This window comes from Tinamus guttatus, unplaced genomic scaffold (genome assembly GCF_059628265.1).
Source record: "Tinamus guttatus ecotype Peru unplaced genomic scaffold, ASM5962826v1 Tinamus_guttatus_pri_ptg000389l, whole genome shotgun sequence".
Classification (NCBI taxonomy): Eukaryota; Metazoa; Chordata; class Aves; order Tinamiformes; family Tinamidae; genus Tinamus; species Tinamus guttatus.
The window spans coordinates 1,459,986-1,475,124 of NW_028288923.1; the positions used below are offsets into that span (position 1 = coordinate 1,459,986).

At 36.1% G+C, this 15,139-nt stretch overlaps 1 long non-coding RNA gene across 1 annotated transcript in view; it reads left to right on the plus strand.

Moving 5' to 3' along the window:
* The first annotated feature begins 851 nt into the window (after positions 1-851).
* LOC148593462 (uncharacterized) overlaps positions 852-15,139 on the plus strand; it is a 624,849-nt gene continuing 610,561 nt past the window's right edge. The window contains exon 1 of the long non-coding RNA XR_015913713.1: positions 852-866. This is a non-coding gene — a long non-coding RNA (uncharacterized LOC148593462). The remainder of the gene's footprint in view (positions 867-15,139) is intronic.

Below are 15,139 nucleotides of genomic sequence, written 5' to 3' on the forward strand. Positions count from 1 at the left end.
TATTGAAAAAAATACAAATTTGTATGTGGTTCTTTTCAAATCCTGTCTCGAATCTTACTTTAGAGATACTTGACATTAGGCGGAGACACAGCCCTCCTCATCCTCAAATTTTGAAGTTCCTGGAAAATGTTTTCCTACTGATTTTAATCTTTATTACTCCAAGTCTGTTTAGAAATTGAGGATTCTTTTCTCTCCATAGCTGTCACCAGACTTTTGCACTTAATGTTTTTTTCAGAGCAACAGCCGTGTGCAGTGTTTCTCACAGACCCAGTTCTCATGAAGCACAAATTGATTTTCCTTCTCAAATTTTTTCCCTGAATAATCTTGACTTCTCCTGAGCCACAAGTAAAGTTAGTGGATATGTTTCTTTCCCCCGATAACCTGGTAATATAATCTTGGTCGCTAACTCCTATAATACCAGATCTTTCTTCTTTCTTCTTTTCCCCCTCACCACCCTTTCACAAGCTTCTGTTGCAAGGCAAAATATAACTGACAGGCTTATTTCTGGGTTTTATAAAATCACTACCCTATTCTCCTCTGGCTTGTTGGGGAGAGGTCAGATTCTAAATCTAACATAATTCCAGGACTTCACTTTTCCAGAACTTCCAGATCTTCAGCCTCTTGGCAGTTGCAAAACCCATTTGTAGTTTAGCTTTTGCTTGGAGCTCCTGCTTAGAATAAAGTCAATATTTTCCTTTCGCTGCTCCTCTGATCTGTGTGCAAGAAATCCAAATGTAATAAAGCAGTTGTTTTTGCCTTCTTCTCAAATGTATTAATTACTCCTATGACGAAATGTTGCTTAAACTTATTTCGTATTGTCTTCTATGTTTCTGTTACTTTCCCTTGAAAGATTTTTTTTTTTCCAGGTTACTAAATTTAGTTGTCCTGAAATTCTGTTACCATAATCTGGATTGCAGCAAGTTCTGTCATCTTCAAGATGCTTGAAGCTGCTGCACTTCAGGCATAGCATAGAAATCACCTCTTTGCAGCTCTGTACAAACTTGTGCAACTGTCTCCCAGATGGCTGAAGACACACTATTTAATGTTATGGTTTGCAAGAGTTTTATAGCACAACCTTCTTTCACAACATTGAAATAAATAAAAGTTTATTTTCAAGTTCTAAGTAAATGTTAAGCAGAAGAAAAATACAGTCATTAAATACAGTAGAATTAGGACCCGTGGAATATATTAGGGTGGTTGTTGTAGTACCTAGGACTCACCAAGCAGCTCTACTGACATACTAAATTTTTTTGTGATTTTGTGGGGAGAGGGGGAGGTTATGGTCAAAAATAATAATGTTTTCTTCCTACTTTTCATTCCCAAATCTAAGTTTATTCTAACTACAAATATTAATGAGCAAGTATGTTTACTGTTCTTTTATGGAGAAGAAGTTGTTTTAGTTACTTTTCCTCTGTGTCTGTATCTCAATTTGGTGGCTTTTATCTGTCGCTTTTTGAAAATTAGGAGGTATTTATATGCACGCGCATGTTTCAGAGAAGTTGAAACAAACATGTAAGTCTCCTGAAAATTGCTTTGTCTTTGAGGGCTGTAACATTTTCTGTTGAGCTTGATCATTTCATTTTCAGGACAAACTTCTGCTGTTTTGCTTAAAATATTGGTGAAAGTGCTTCTGTAAAATCAATGGAAGTTTCTCAGGTATTTCCATTGACGCGGTAACAGCCCCAGAGGAGCCATTACCAGCACATTGCAGGCACTGGAGCTATTACAATGTCAATGAAGTATCTCTCTTACTTCCACCGAGGTGGTAAGAGCCCCACAGGACTCATTACAGTGTCAGTGCAAGTGCCAGAGTGGTTATGATGTCAATGGGGCTGCTCCTTTAATGTCACTGAAAAACAGTTGTGCAAAATTCCATAACCGTGATGAAATAAAGAAATTAGTTTTAACAAAATGCTTTGGAAATTCAATGTAGAGGGTTTGAATATGACCTCAAAGGGAAAGAGATCCTTTGCAACTTCTTAGATAGCCACAGCAACCGTGGCATATAAAGAAAGGGAAAAAATATTTGTGAATTTGCAACTTCTATGACTGCACCTGAACTTATAACTGTATAAACACAGCATCTTTGCACAGCATTTAAGGAAGCCGTTAGTGTGAGATTTTAGTTTTCAATGGATTTTCAGTGAATCAGTAACACTGGACTGTGGAGGAAGAAAATGCAGGTGTTTTCTCATTCCAACACTTCAACCCAGAACTAGATACCTAATTTGTGCACAACCCACCTCAACAAACTTTATGTATCTCTAAAAACATAACTGTCTCTCTTAATTGATGTCAATATTCTGTTTGCATTTAATATAAGATAAAATTCTTATGGGATGCAAAATGCAAATTCAATACGCAAGCACAGTATATTTCAATGCCTTTAAGAGTTGTATAATTCAGTACTTGGAAAGTGTCCAGCATTTTATTCTCCATGTCATTAGTTTATTTGTTTTTTTACTAGAATTTGTGTGTGTTTGTGTGTGTGCAAATGCATAGTTCTGTATTAATTAAAAATCACAGTTGGTCCTTGAAGCTGGGAGGGGAAAGTACTTCTTAATTTCCTGCTGTCCATCATAAATTTGTTTAATCCTTTCTTCATGCACTAATAGGTTATGTACTTTAGGCTTTCTGAGTTGTTACATTCTCTAACTAATCACCTGGTGGTTTTATACATTCAGTTCCTCCTTTTGCACTTTAGGCTACAATTATTTTGCTGGACTGAGAGACAGAATGCTGTTCTTTCTTGCCATCTGTTCTCAGAAATCCTGAGGTAGGAATGTCCAAATTTAACCACTTTGTTTGGGCAAACTTGCTGATACTTTGTTGTCCTTAGAAACAGGTCCCCTGGATCCTTTTCTGTGTAGTTTGCAAAAGTCTTGCATCATAGTTTTTGACTGGAAAAAAAAAAAATGCCTTAAGGAATCCATTAAAAAGAACTTAATAAACTTTTTGACTTTTTTTTACTAGTACAGTTTCATATTTCTTTTTCTGGAATATCTGTCATACAAAAATAAAAGATATACTTTGACAGTTCATAACGCACAAAGACATTTTGGTGTGCAGATGCTGTTAGAGAGAGGTTAAAGAAGCTTCTTCTCCCCACTTTCTGAGCTTTACTAGCTTGATTCCATTCTAAATGAGTCCTGAAGCTCCGGTCAGCCCAGCATGTGGGCAGTGCTGATTATTTTAATGTTTTTAGGTGATAGTGATTGCTGCTGATGCTGAGGGCTGCTGTGCAGGCGCTGCCTGCTTCTCATTCAGGTTTACAGCTCTTACTATGATGTGTTGTGTTGCAGGGCATGGTGCTCATGTGTATGGGCATCGTGCAGGCTCTGTGTGACAGGGAGATAATACTAAGACAATCTAAGTACTGGCTAAGGACTTGCTCCACTTCCAGCAGTGCAGTGAAGGAGTCTCTGCCAGCCAGATCACTCAGATCAGAAGGGTCAGTCACCATTGCCTCTTGGAACGGGCCAGTACAGAATGGCTTGATTGGCATATCTTTAACAATTTCAGCCTGGTTTGTATCACAGCTTTGCATATTTTCTCATAACTTGTCCTATCTAAGATTTTTTCTCAGAAGTTTGAGCCCAGGTTGCTCTGCTATAAGTTATCAAAACTAGGTATGGGATTGCAAACAGCTCAACCTCTAGAAGGGTGGCACTTGTAGTAAATCATTAAGCTGCTCTCACCATCTTTTCAATCAAGTATGCTGTAAGCAGGCAAGAAGAAGTGATTAAGGTCTTCTGAAACTCTGAAAAGGGAGAAATGAAATCTTTTCCAAAAAGTTTCCTGAAAGATGAAAGATGTTGGAAATGAGCATAAACTGAACACTACTGACTACCTAAAAATTGTGAAAGGAAATATCCCTGTCCAATCATGGTAAAAAGGGAAAGAAATTTTATCAAAGTAATAACAAGGTAAAAGCATCATCTTTATATTGCTTTGTATAGTGTCGTTAATGTGTTACCAGTGTGGGAACAAACATGACGTCTGACTTCACTGTTCTTTGTCTTTTTTAGTTTCATTAGACAGTAGTAGCAACTGTTACAACCTGTTTATCAGATGCATAAGAACATCATCAGTGCTTGTTTTGTTGTTGTGCAGCATAAAGAACCTGTGTGAGACATGAAACAGCAGTTTCTGTTTCTTTCCAGGCCTTATAAATCTGCACATCTCATATGTAAGTAAATTGGTGATATTTTGTGTCTTCATGACTTTCTGTGGCTTGAACCAAGTAGCTTAATTGAAGTTCTTTTATGGAACTTTATCTATGCTCATCTCCCCCATCTGTGATTCCAAAATGAAGTACCAGAGATACTTTGAGTTGACCTATTGCAGTAGAATTTAAAAAATTCTCTTAAAAAGGCTGCCATTCATAACATAACCATATGTTCCAGACAAGTCTGCTGATTCCCACAACTGACAAGTATTCTGAAATTTCTGCTAGCTTAGTCAAAAGCTTTTCCAAATCTCCTCTTCACTGAAAGCCTCAGGGACAGCAAGCACGTATGCTGCCAAACATTAGGTCAGTGTGATCAAAAAGCTAGTGGGCAGTTGGCTGGAGTGGCTACTGTTTGACTGGGAGTGCTTTGCTCTGGGACCATTGGTGGGCAGCAGTGGGAGTTAGAGACCTGAGGTGCAGTTCTTTTAGAAGAAATGCTGAGACCTGGGCCTGTGTGTGTTTATTATTTATGTGTCCATTTGGACATGACTCTTCCTCTGATAAGTTTGTTATTCAAAGTCTTCGAAGACCGAAATTCAAATGTATCACAGGAAAGTAACCGCAATAGCAACTAAGCAAAATAAAGGAAAACACTGCAGCTAGTTCAGTTAATTACTAAAACACAAGAACTTGTTCACATTTTTTTTCCAGCTCACTTCTTTTCCTTAATGCCTCTTCTAGCTGTGCCTGCACCTCTCTCCATGTTTTTCAAAAGCAAACATTTGTGATAGCAAACCTTTATGTATCTTACTATTGGATCACATTGGCCTCCAAAACTCCCACAATTTCTCATTTTTGCATACTCACTATTTAACTGGCTACGTACGTAAACATACAGATTGGGCTAGATATTATTGATTCTAAGGAGCTGCAGTTTTGAGTGATCATCCAGTACTGTAAGGCCAATCAGTAAAACAATAGGTTAAAGGTGGCATTTTGGGGGATTTTGCTCACCTGTGTTTTTAGGGTGAAAAGGAAATGTGCTGTAAGTAAAGTGTTCTGTGGTCGTAGGTGTAAGGATTACTGTATTTTGTTGTTGAATTCTTGTTGGCTTCTGTTCCACTACTACAGAGAAGTCACCAATGCACTGCTTGGATTGTGTTTGTGGGTAAAGGCAACAATAAACATAAATGTGGCAAACAAAAACCTGCTGAATGACCTTGGGCAGGAAAGCCTGAGGCACCGTGCTGCGGCAACTGCCATCATCAACGGAGACTGTTGTGCAGCGGAGACTCTTGCAATAATCAGAATTTAGAGGAATGTTTCGCGGGGACGCCTTACAGACGTCAATCTTCCACGCAGTCATTATGATGCAGTGTGTGTTTGATTGTGTGTGAACAAGCAAGTTCTACCTTCAGGCATATCAGGAACTCTAGCCTGAGGTCTTGACAGAGTAAAGCAGTGTATTAAGAGCTTTGGCTCTGATGATCCTCTGACTTCAGAACACCTATTGCATAGCACGATTTCTCTAAGGCATCAAATAGCATATGTTCTTAGCCTTTGTCTACAGTCTTAGTAATGTTATGTTTCAGCTGGAAAGTGAAATTAGTAACTTTCAAAATTCCTAATTAACTTGTGGGCAATGTTTTTGCATGTGCATCTTGTGAAGAGATGGATTAATGTAATCAGTCTCTGAAATAATAACTTAGTTCTAGGATAAGACATTAAATTTTTTAAAAAAAAAAGTTTTTGTATTTTCACACTGAAAAGCAACTGATGACATGAGTTCTTTCTGCATCAAACATCTTTTAGAATCAGCTCTGATCTATTTTGGTACATGTCGTATCAATTTACAGAGAAAATGTTTTTCTTGGTAGCATCTTAGCAAGATGAAACCTTTCATGACAACTTATTTTCTCTTGAGGTAAGGCAGACTTTCCCAGACTCTCAAGTTTTATTTGCTTTAGTCTTCAGGCATGGTGTGCCACATACTCTAGAGTCATTTCATTACACTCCAACCTCCAAAGGTTGTCAGTCCTTTTCTCATGATTTTAAGGGGAAGTTAGCATATAGGTCCATTGGATGAAGTTCCAAGCAACTACTTCATTTCCCTTGTCCATAATGCCATCTTCCCAGGTGTTCTTGCAAGCCAACAACTGATTCGCTTCCATTTTCATTTCCCTGTATCTTGATAAAATTAAGGGATCTTCTCAAGATTTTGTAGCAAGAAAGTCTTCAGTGTGTATGTGTACCATTCTTCTCTGTTAGGCAAGAGTTGGGAAAAGTCATCAGGCACTTTGTTAAAGTGTCTGGAAATTGTTTCCTTGCTCAGAACATAAACACAGTATTAAAATTGCATGATTCAGTAGTGTTTTATAGTACATCTACATTTGAGATGATAACAGTTGTAATATATATGGCTTTGCAATTTAAGAAACTGATTGACTCTGCTTAATTAGTGGTGATCTCACTGCAACAGCTGAATCTTAAAACAGAGTTATGGGGGAGAGAAAAGAAAAGAAAAAAAAAGCAAAATATTGTGCTTTTTTAAATAAAGCATATAATAATAAGGAAATAATAAGGGAAATACTGAGAGTCTTAATCAGAACAGAAAATAGAGATCTGATTAGTGTGAATGTTTTAATGGTAGCACACTTATTCATGTAACATCTGCTCCAGACAATACACATGCAGGCTTTTACTCTGTTTATGAAAAAGCAACCGATTCATTCATTCCATATCAACAGCAAAATATTTTTTGGGGAAAAGTTTCTTTGAATATTGTAGAAAAAAAAAGATATTGTATTAAAAGCATTTGGTTAGGAAGCAACCATGAGCTCTAAATAAAAATGTGGGTTTGAATCCAGAAAAGCAAAGATCACAAAATACTGGTGGTTGAGTATTTGCATATATATCACTAGATGTCCTGGAAAATAGTTTCCTCACAGAGGAACTAAACCAGTTTGAGGTTTATGTACAATTTGTAAGTACAGTAAAGGAAGTATTTATAAAATAAACTATTATGCCCAGTTGTCTGTAGAAGTTGTCTGGCTTAAGCCAACAGCATTCTGTAAATGGTCATTATTTTATCATTTCTGGCTCTGAGCCTTAGCTTAATGCTCATGACAATAGTAGAGATATGCTTAAGCATAACTCCTTGTAAAGTTGGCACTTACAAGCCTTTGAAAGGCCCAGACATGGGAAACAAAATTGATTCTGTTCCCTAAGAAGATAATTTCTCTTATTTAACCTGAAGCAAAATCTCCACTAGCTATTTAATAGTGTATCTATCAATGTGCTCTATCTCTATTAGAATTAAGACATTTTTTAAAAATTCAAATGGAAATAGCATCTTATATATTTATAAAAATTCAGGTATATAGCCATCAAATCACAAATTTCTGTGTTCCTGTGGTATCTTCCCCATTTCCTTTGCAATTAGCATGTCTAGATTTTTACAACATCTGGTGTATTTATAACAATTAGTTCTGGACAAGCCGTACGGCTGTCACTCTTAATTGCAAAGTCCAGCAATATACACAAATTATGATGAGAAATGATTTATTCAGTGAGTAAGTAATTTATCTTAGTCACTTATACCTTAAAGCTATCAAAGCTGACAGGTCTGACTGATACTGTTTTCTTTGATAAAATTTGGCTTTTTGTAATTTTCAATTTTTTTGGAAAGGTAAAAATGTAAAACAGTTTACATACAAAATTCCATTTTGGATGGAATATCTTTATACTGATAACTGATTTTGGATAATGAAATCTGAATAAACTCATGTTTAAAGTTGAGTTGTACCAAGGACACCTATCTTACTAATAATATAACTCAAGCCATTATATTAATTAAGATGGTGCAAATAAGACACTGGGTTGCTTTGCGTGTTATCATCTTGTAGATTTAAGTAAAGACCATTAGCAATGACATTCTTCTTGCCAGTTGTTACTTTAACAATATTGGAGAACTGCAGAACTTCCTTTGCATATGTCCTATACTGTAGATAAGATTGTATGATATTAAGCATATTAGTAGCCCTAAAACTGACTTGCAACAGTGCAACAATAGAGAAGTAACCTTCAATGACAGAAACTTCAGTATAAGCTGCAGTATGGAATATTTTTCATATGGAAGTTTTTAATATGGAAAAGCTATCCAATGACCTTCAATTAGGGTGTGTTTGTTGATCTGGTAGTATTAATGTCTTTTAATTTAATTCTACCAAGTTTAAGCTTAATGACATTTGCCTCTGTGTTCAGTTCAGCAGAGTTGTTCCAGGCTACTGAGAATACTGCCCTGCATAACTTCTAGTTCCTGAAAAAGTTTTCTACCCGAAAGGATGAGTTTATGTAATAAGATAACCAAAAGATGGAAAACTTTTAAATAATTTTGTACAAAAGGTGCTAAATATTGTTTTCATTATTTTATTCTATTAATAGGTAATGGATTTTGAATGAATACAACTTTTAATATATAAGCATCTAAACAGGAGTCAGTGTAAGCAAATTAAGAGTATATTTGCAGAGAATTAAAAAGAAAACAAAGTAACAAGCTGTACGCATGATTTTATTTCCTGTGGAAAAACAGCTGCTAGGACCAGGATAAACTTTCAAAGTAAAACCCTAATTAGTAGCATTTTGTCCAGCTAGATGTTACCTCTCTCTATATGTACATATATAAAGTCATTTTCAGGATACTTCCTAGGGTACATAATGCTAGAACCTGATGTGTGCAAAATCCTTCTTTAATGCTCTAAGATAGCCATTTATAGTTCTTTTTGATGTTTGGGTAAGATGCTTGCTATATCAAATATGGTGATTAGTCACTCTTGAATACGAGAGAGGGATTTCTGGCAGCAGAAATCTATTTGACTATAAAACCTAGGAGGCTGGAAAGAAATCTTTCATACAAAGAATATCTCTATATAGTTGCTCACACACCAGATACTGAAAAGAACCTCTAAGCTGTCAGGAACTACAATATGATAAAAGCAGAAATGATGAAAAGGAAATGGCACCTCGCAGCTGACCGTATGAAAGCATAAATTCCTCCTGGGAGACTTCTGCATATAAAAGATAGGTTTCACTACTTTCCTAAGAACACTGGATCACATTAACTTATTCAAATAGGAGGTCAGATTGCAGTGTTTAGGTTTAAAAGCTGTCCCACTCAGTCCTTGATAAGAAAAAATTGACAAATCACACTTTTGAATAAACTCATTTTAATCCTTTTCTTCCTTTTGAAGTAATAAAAATATCCCTGTCATGCAGTTGCCATTACATTTAATGGCTGTCATTTAGTGAAATGAAAAAATGGTATCTGAACATAATGCCTTCAAATATGGCTAATAGCATTTTTACGTGAGGAAAAATACTTTTATTTTACATGAATATGAGTGTTACTGCATGATTATTATTGAAAACTTAGCTGCTTTGCCTATTGCAGCACAGTGATAAGAACAGATACGACTCTTCCCTGTCATTTATGTAAAAGAATAGTAATCTGTATTTTTAATGTTTTGTATGACTCTCAAAAGAACTCAATTTTTTTAACAATTATTGCTATACCTAATTTCCCCCCCTACACAGAAAACTATAAACCATCACAATATAGTAACATTATAAAATGATTCAACAATTCTGGTTTTGGATCTGTTGTTTAAAATATGTTTTTAGCCCAGTGTATGTCACCTTTATTGAAATTTATGGCAATGGTCTCGGATAAACAGGTATTAATTAATCCTAAATTACAATGGATTGTATATGGAATTACAGGTGACATGGCCATTAGTATCAAATGAGTCCATAGTGATTAAACTTATTAAAATTTCTAATTAACCTTGAGCGCCCTGGACGCAAACTGCACTGCCCACATCATGTGCAGCTCCACTGAGAACAAGACCTGCTGTTCACCAAGTGGCTCTACAAAATGCTTAACAGACCACCCATGTGTTGGACTGGCACTGGGCAGAGTTTAAGAATATCAGGCCTAGTTCACATCCATTCATAAGGAAAATCAAATAAATCACAGATTTGATAAAAGAGGTCTTTGGAAGGCTAGGTATATTTTCCTTCTCAACTCCAGTGCTTACTTCAGGTATTATCACTGCTAGAATTTGTACTAAAGCCTCATTAACAGGACATGGATTATACTGTGTTTTTGGAGAGAGACATGTCTGCATCTTGGAGACAGGAGTCAAAATTCTAGTTGTAATGAAAATGCAGAAGGTTAATCCTTAAAAAATAACCTAATTGGAGGATTCTACCCATAACAACAGTATAAAAAGCTCATTTACTTAAATCTTGGCTGTTCTCAGGAGCTTGCTGAAAACAGTAAATCCTTGTAGGTTTTAGCTGGTGTTTGAAAATGGGAATAATCTAGTCCACAATTGACTGTGCTTCTGGTACATGATTCAAGCCGTCCACGTTTATTTTGTAATTGTTGGCTAAAAATATAAGTATTCGGAGGAGTAAAGTGCAAATTACTGAAATTAGGAATGGTTTTGAGTAGCATACAATAAATATTAATAATATTTCAAAATAATGCACAAAAATGTTTACTTGGAATGGTAGATTCTAGTTCCCTTTTAAGCATATTGTTCTCCAGAGCCCTTGGGCTTCACCGTTTCTTCCATATAGTTCATTGACGTGTTCTTACTGTCTTGCTGGTTAGTGCCTCTCAGGGTACAGGCCTGTTCCCATCACTAGGCCGCTGCCGTTGATGCCTGTCTGCAGCTTCTTGCGCAGGTTTGACGTCCACCTCACTGAAATGAAAAGCTGAACAGGTGACAAAAGCCAAATGACTCTTATTGTAGAAGTCTGACTGCTATGCAGCTCATTAGCCTTCTATGCCCGCTTGCTATTTGCAGTTTATTTATGACATTAGAAAGCTGTTACAGAGATGGATTTTTCTGATCTGGTTCTCAATTTTTTGGGGCCTTTAAAACTTGAGAATTCAAAAGCTGTGCAATATGATTTGGAAAGCTGGATTGTAGATTTTGTTGAAATGCCAATAGTTTCACTTAGGACTTGTATCTTATTCTTATTAAACTTTTTTTTTTTAGGATGTAAAGAACTTTTTAATGAATTGATTTAAGGTTTGCTTTTGCATTTATCATACAACCAATAACTCCATTGTTATTTTTTCTGTTCAGTAGCTATGCTAGATCTCCAAGTACTTCAGATTGAGCTATAGCTTCCATTTGAAACATTCTACTAATTAATAGCTTATATATTGAATTGCAAATGATGCTGAGGCCTGCATACTTAAACTTTCCTATTGTATATATATATATGTATTTCTCTTTTTTCTGGATGTCATCACAAGAACCAAATATGAAACCTCAATCTACAGTGCTACTTTCTAACACAATATGTTCCTCCTGTGTCTGCAGCTATGGGATAAAAGGATTTGCTTTTCATCATAGGCCAAATTAAATTTTAATTGCCTGTTAAAACACAAATGTCAAAAGCAAATCTTCAAGCCAGGACTGTGATCCTCTGTCGCATGGTGTTATATCTTCATTTAAATGTAAAATAATTCTTTTCTTCCCTTTAAGTGTATTTTTCATGGAATGTCCTGAAGTTTATTTCAAAACATTATGCTGAGTTGTATCTCTGCTGAAAGTATATTTGATAGTACAAGACAATCTCAATCATATTAGAAACTTCTCATATTATGTTTGATTGCTAAGGTTTGGGTTTTTGGTGTCAAAACAAGTATTGCAAGTAAATCAAGTTATAGGTTATGGTGTGTTAAACAGTATGTTTTGACATGTACCAGCTTGCACGCAGAACTGTTAACCAACTAATAGGGAAAGGGGTACATTCGTAGTGGTTATAAATCAGTACATCTTCGCTCTCCTTAGTGCCCCGAATTGGTTTGTGATGACAGTGATCATACAATTCTTCTAGTTTAATCATAATTTGGATGCATTACTTGTTAGGAGGTATCTTTAAAAAGAACCCCGATTCAAAATGGCTATTAGGCCCATTTACCTGTTAAGTCAGAGCTAAATTGTACTTAGTAGTGGAAAAAAAACAGGAGGTACTTTTTAAAGTCTGTGGGAAAGCAGACATGAACGTAACAATTTCCTTTCATTCAATTATCGTTTAAATATGGCATGTAATTGTAAAACTTATGGAACTATGAAAGTGGAAATTTATAATGATGCAGTCTTAATTTTATTAATTTAATCCATAAAGCAGATACTACACCAAGGCAGACATCAAATTAAAACTCTCAGACTCTAATTAGCTTTAGAAGTCTCTTATGTCTAATTTATATGGTTGTCATAATTAATTTAAATACTGAATTCAACCTGGCCGTGATGCAAAAAAACTCCATTCAGTAACAACCCTTAAAGAAATATAAAATGGGATCTAGTTTCATAACTGGCCTTTAATTTACAGTAAGATGTTTGGTGGCTTACCTGATTTGGTACAATATTAAGGTGCGTTTTAGAAGACAAAAGATCTTGCAATGTAAACTCTCTCATGTGTTATTAGGGTTGCTTGGTCTGTAATGTAGAAGCAGTGTAATGAAATAGACCTGTTTGTGCTATTAGTAACAAATGGTATTTCCTAAGTATCTTTTGGACAGCAGAGTTTTGAAAGGTTCTTATCTGCTTTTCTGCCTATTTTGGCCCTAAGGTCCACATGCAAAAAAAAGGAATTCGACATCTAAAATGAGATGTGTGGACTTTCACTGTCTATAGACAAGATTCATTAAAGAATTATGTAAATGTATTTAAAAATACCAGTCTCAACTGATCTGATGTTTAAAGCTAGTTTGTATCCAAACTTCCCTTGGTATGTAGAGTTCTGTTTCTGTGCATTGCATCAGGCTGTGAGCAGTTCTGTATCCATCTTGTAAAACTTAATCTGAAATCTGGAATCCATTTATTATACCATTGAAGCTACACAGGTCAATTTAATATCTCTAACCAAGCCCTGTATAGGCTTCATAAAATTCAGTTCTTGCTCCTTTCTTTTAATGGCTGGTAGAAGAATGAGTAGTTGTGTCTACCTGCTGACAAGTGCTCTGGTCAAATAAGCTTATAGCTGAACAAGTAGAACATGCATCAGGGAAGTTGGAAATGCAGGTTTAGCTACACATTGTTGAAATCTATGTTGCAGTCTTTCAGGAGGTTGTCAAGACTCTCTTGTTTATTATTTCTTTTTAAAGAATTGTTTTTATAGGTAGAGTTCAGAAGTAGCTCTGTATTGTATTACCTTAAGCAAATGCTGGTGTTTCCAGTACCTTTAGGAATTCAGCAGGAACTGAGGCTTTTTGCCAAATCAGGGCACAACTTCAAGTGAGGCCGTGTCTCCTGCTGAATTTCAGATGTTGTTGTGGAGTGTCTGGCTGGGCGGCTGTTGCCACGATCAAGTAACTCTCTTGCTTCTGTTCAAGACCGTGATTGACAGTGCCTTCAGGAATCAAGAGCCTTGAGATCTACTGTTTTTTGCAGAGGTTGGAAGAATGCCCTGAACATCAAGGAGTATTGTAGGGAACTACAAAACAGGTGTTTCCATCTAAGGGAAAATGTAGGCTTTTACATTCAAGTTACCAGTTAAACTACAAAATATATAGTGAGTCTTAGTGGTTGGTGTCAGCGCTTTCTACCACATAGTAGACTGAAGTATGAGTTCTATTCCAGAGATTCATATCAATGTTTTACACTCTGAACCGCTACAACACCTCCTTAAAAAGCAGGCCTTATTTTCTTGCGCAAAGTCAGGTCGGGAGGGAAGCTGAAACCCAGCTCTTACGGATTAGTGATTCATGAGGAGGACTGCGGGTTACTGGTATTTTACTTGGAGAATTAGATAGATAGAGAGCTTACATTTTTTCAGTGCTTACCTTTGAAGTGCTGCTGGTAGAGGAGCTGCAGGGTGGGCCCCTCAGGGCCCACCGCAGTGAAGGGCTGCCCTGTCACTCTTGCCTTTGTGTGCGTTCCTGAGTGTCTGCATCTTAGACCTGGTTTGTACAAAAATTCATAAGCACAAATACATCTGAAAAACTTTGATTTGAAAGTTACAGATATGTTTGAAGCTCGTTTGCATTTAGATGCAGTCAGGAATTTGAGGCTCTAAATTTTAGACATGCACACTTACACTGCAATGCAGCCTTGGAAGTATTTTACTGGATTACTTTGTGTGCCATCGTCAGTTGATGCAAAACTGCGTGTTCACTCACTTGTCAAACTGTACCAAGTATGTCCAGCTGATAGTCTGGCCAACTTCCAAATGGGCAAGTTAGAAATGAAGAATCAGTGAGCTTTCACTAAATTGCTTAATACTCTCTAAATAGCTTAGTGTTCAATTTTCCAGAAGTTTTGGAGCATCTTTCCTTGCTGGTATCATCTTTAAAATATTCGTAAGGTTAAGTCAAGTGTGTTCAACTTCAGGTTTATACATTGGATTAAAAATGCATCCAGGTTTCTCCTTTCTGGTCCAACAGAAAATAAACTGAGAACTAAATCTGTCTTTGTCCAGTCTGCAGTCTCCTTACTGTAGTCTTTCTGAAATATTTCAATCTTTGTAAAATCTGGAATATTCATCTTTTCACTATTCTTACATGAAAGAAAGAAAAAATAGCGATATTTGGGGATAGTACGTTAGAAGTGTGAAGCAGTTTGATTCGCCTGGAAGTTTTCTTAAAATTAAAAATCTTATGCAAAGTTTCATGAATTAGCTAACTATGCAAAAATAGCATTTAGAAAAGTCAGGGCAACATAAAGACAGTCATATAAGACTAATTATCACTTTTCTGGCATACAATAGCTGTCATATTTTCCTGCTGAAACTAAACACGAGAATAAAAGGGAAAAACAATAACAACTGCAGAGGCACGTAAAAGAGCTATTTTCTTGCTTGCTAGACATAATAAAGAGCTTGCATATGAATAGTCATTCATCATGTAAATGAATGGAGTTCATTTGTTAAATTTATATCTCACAC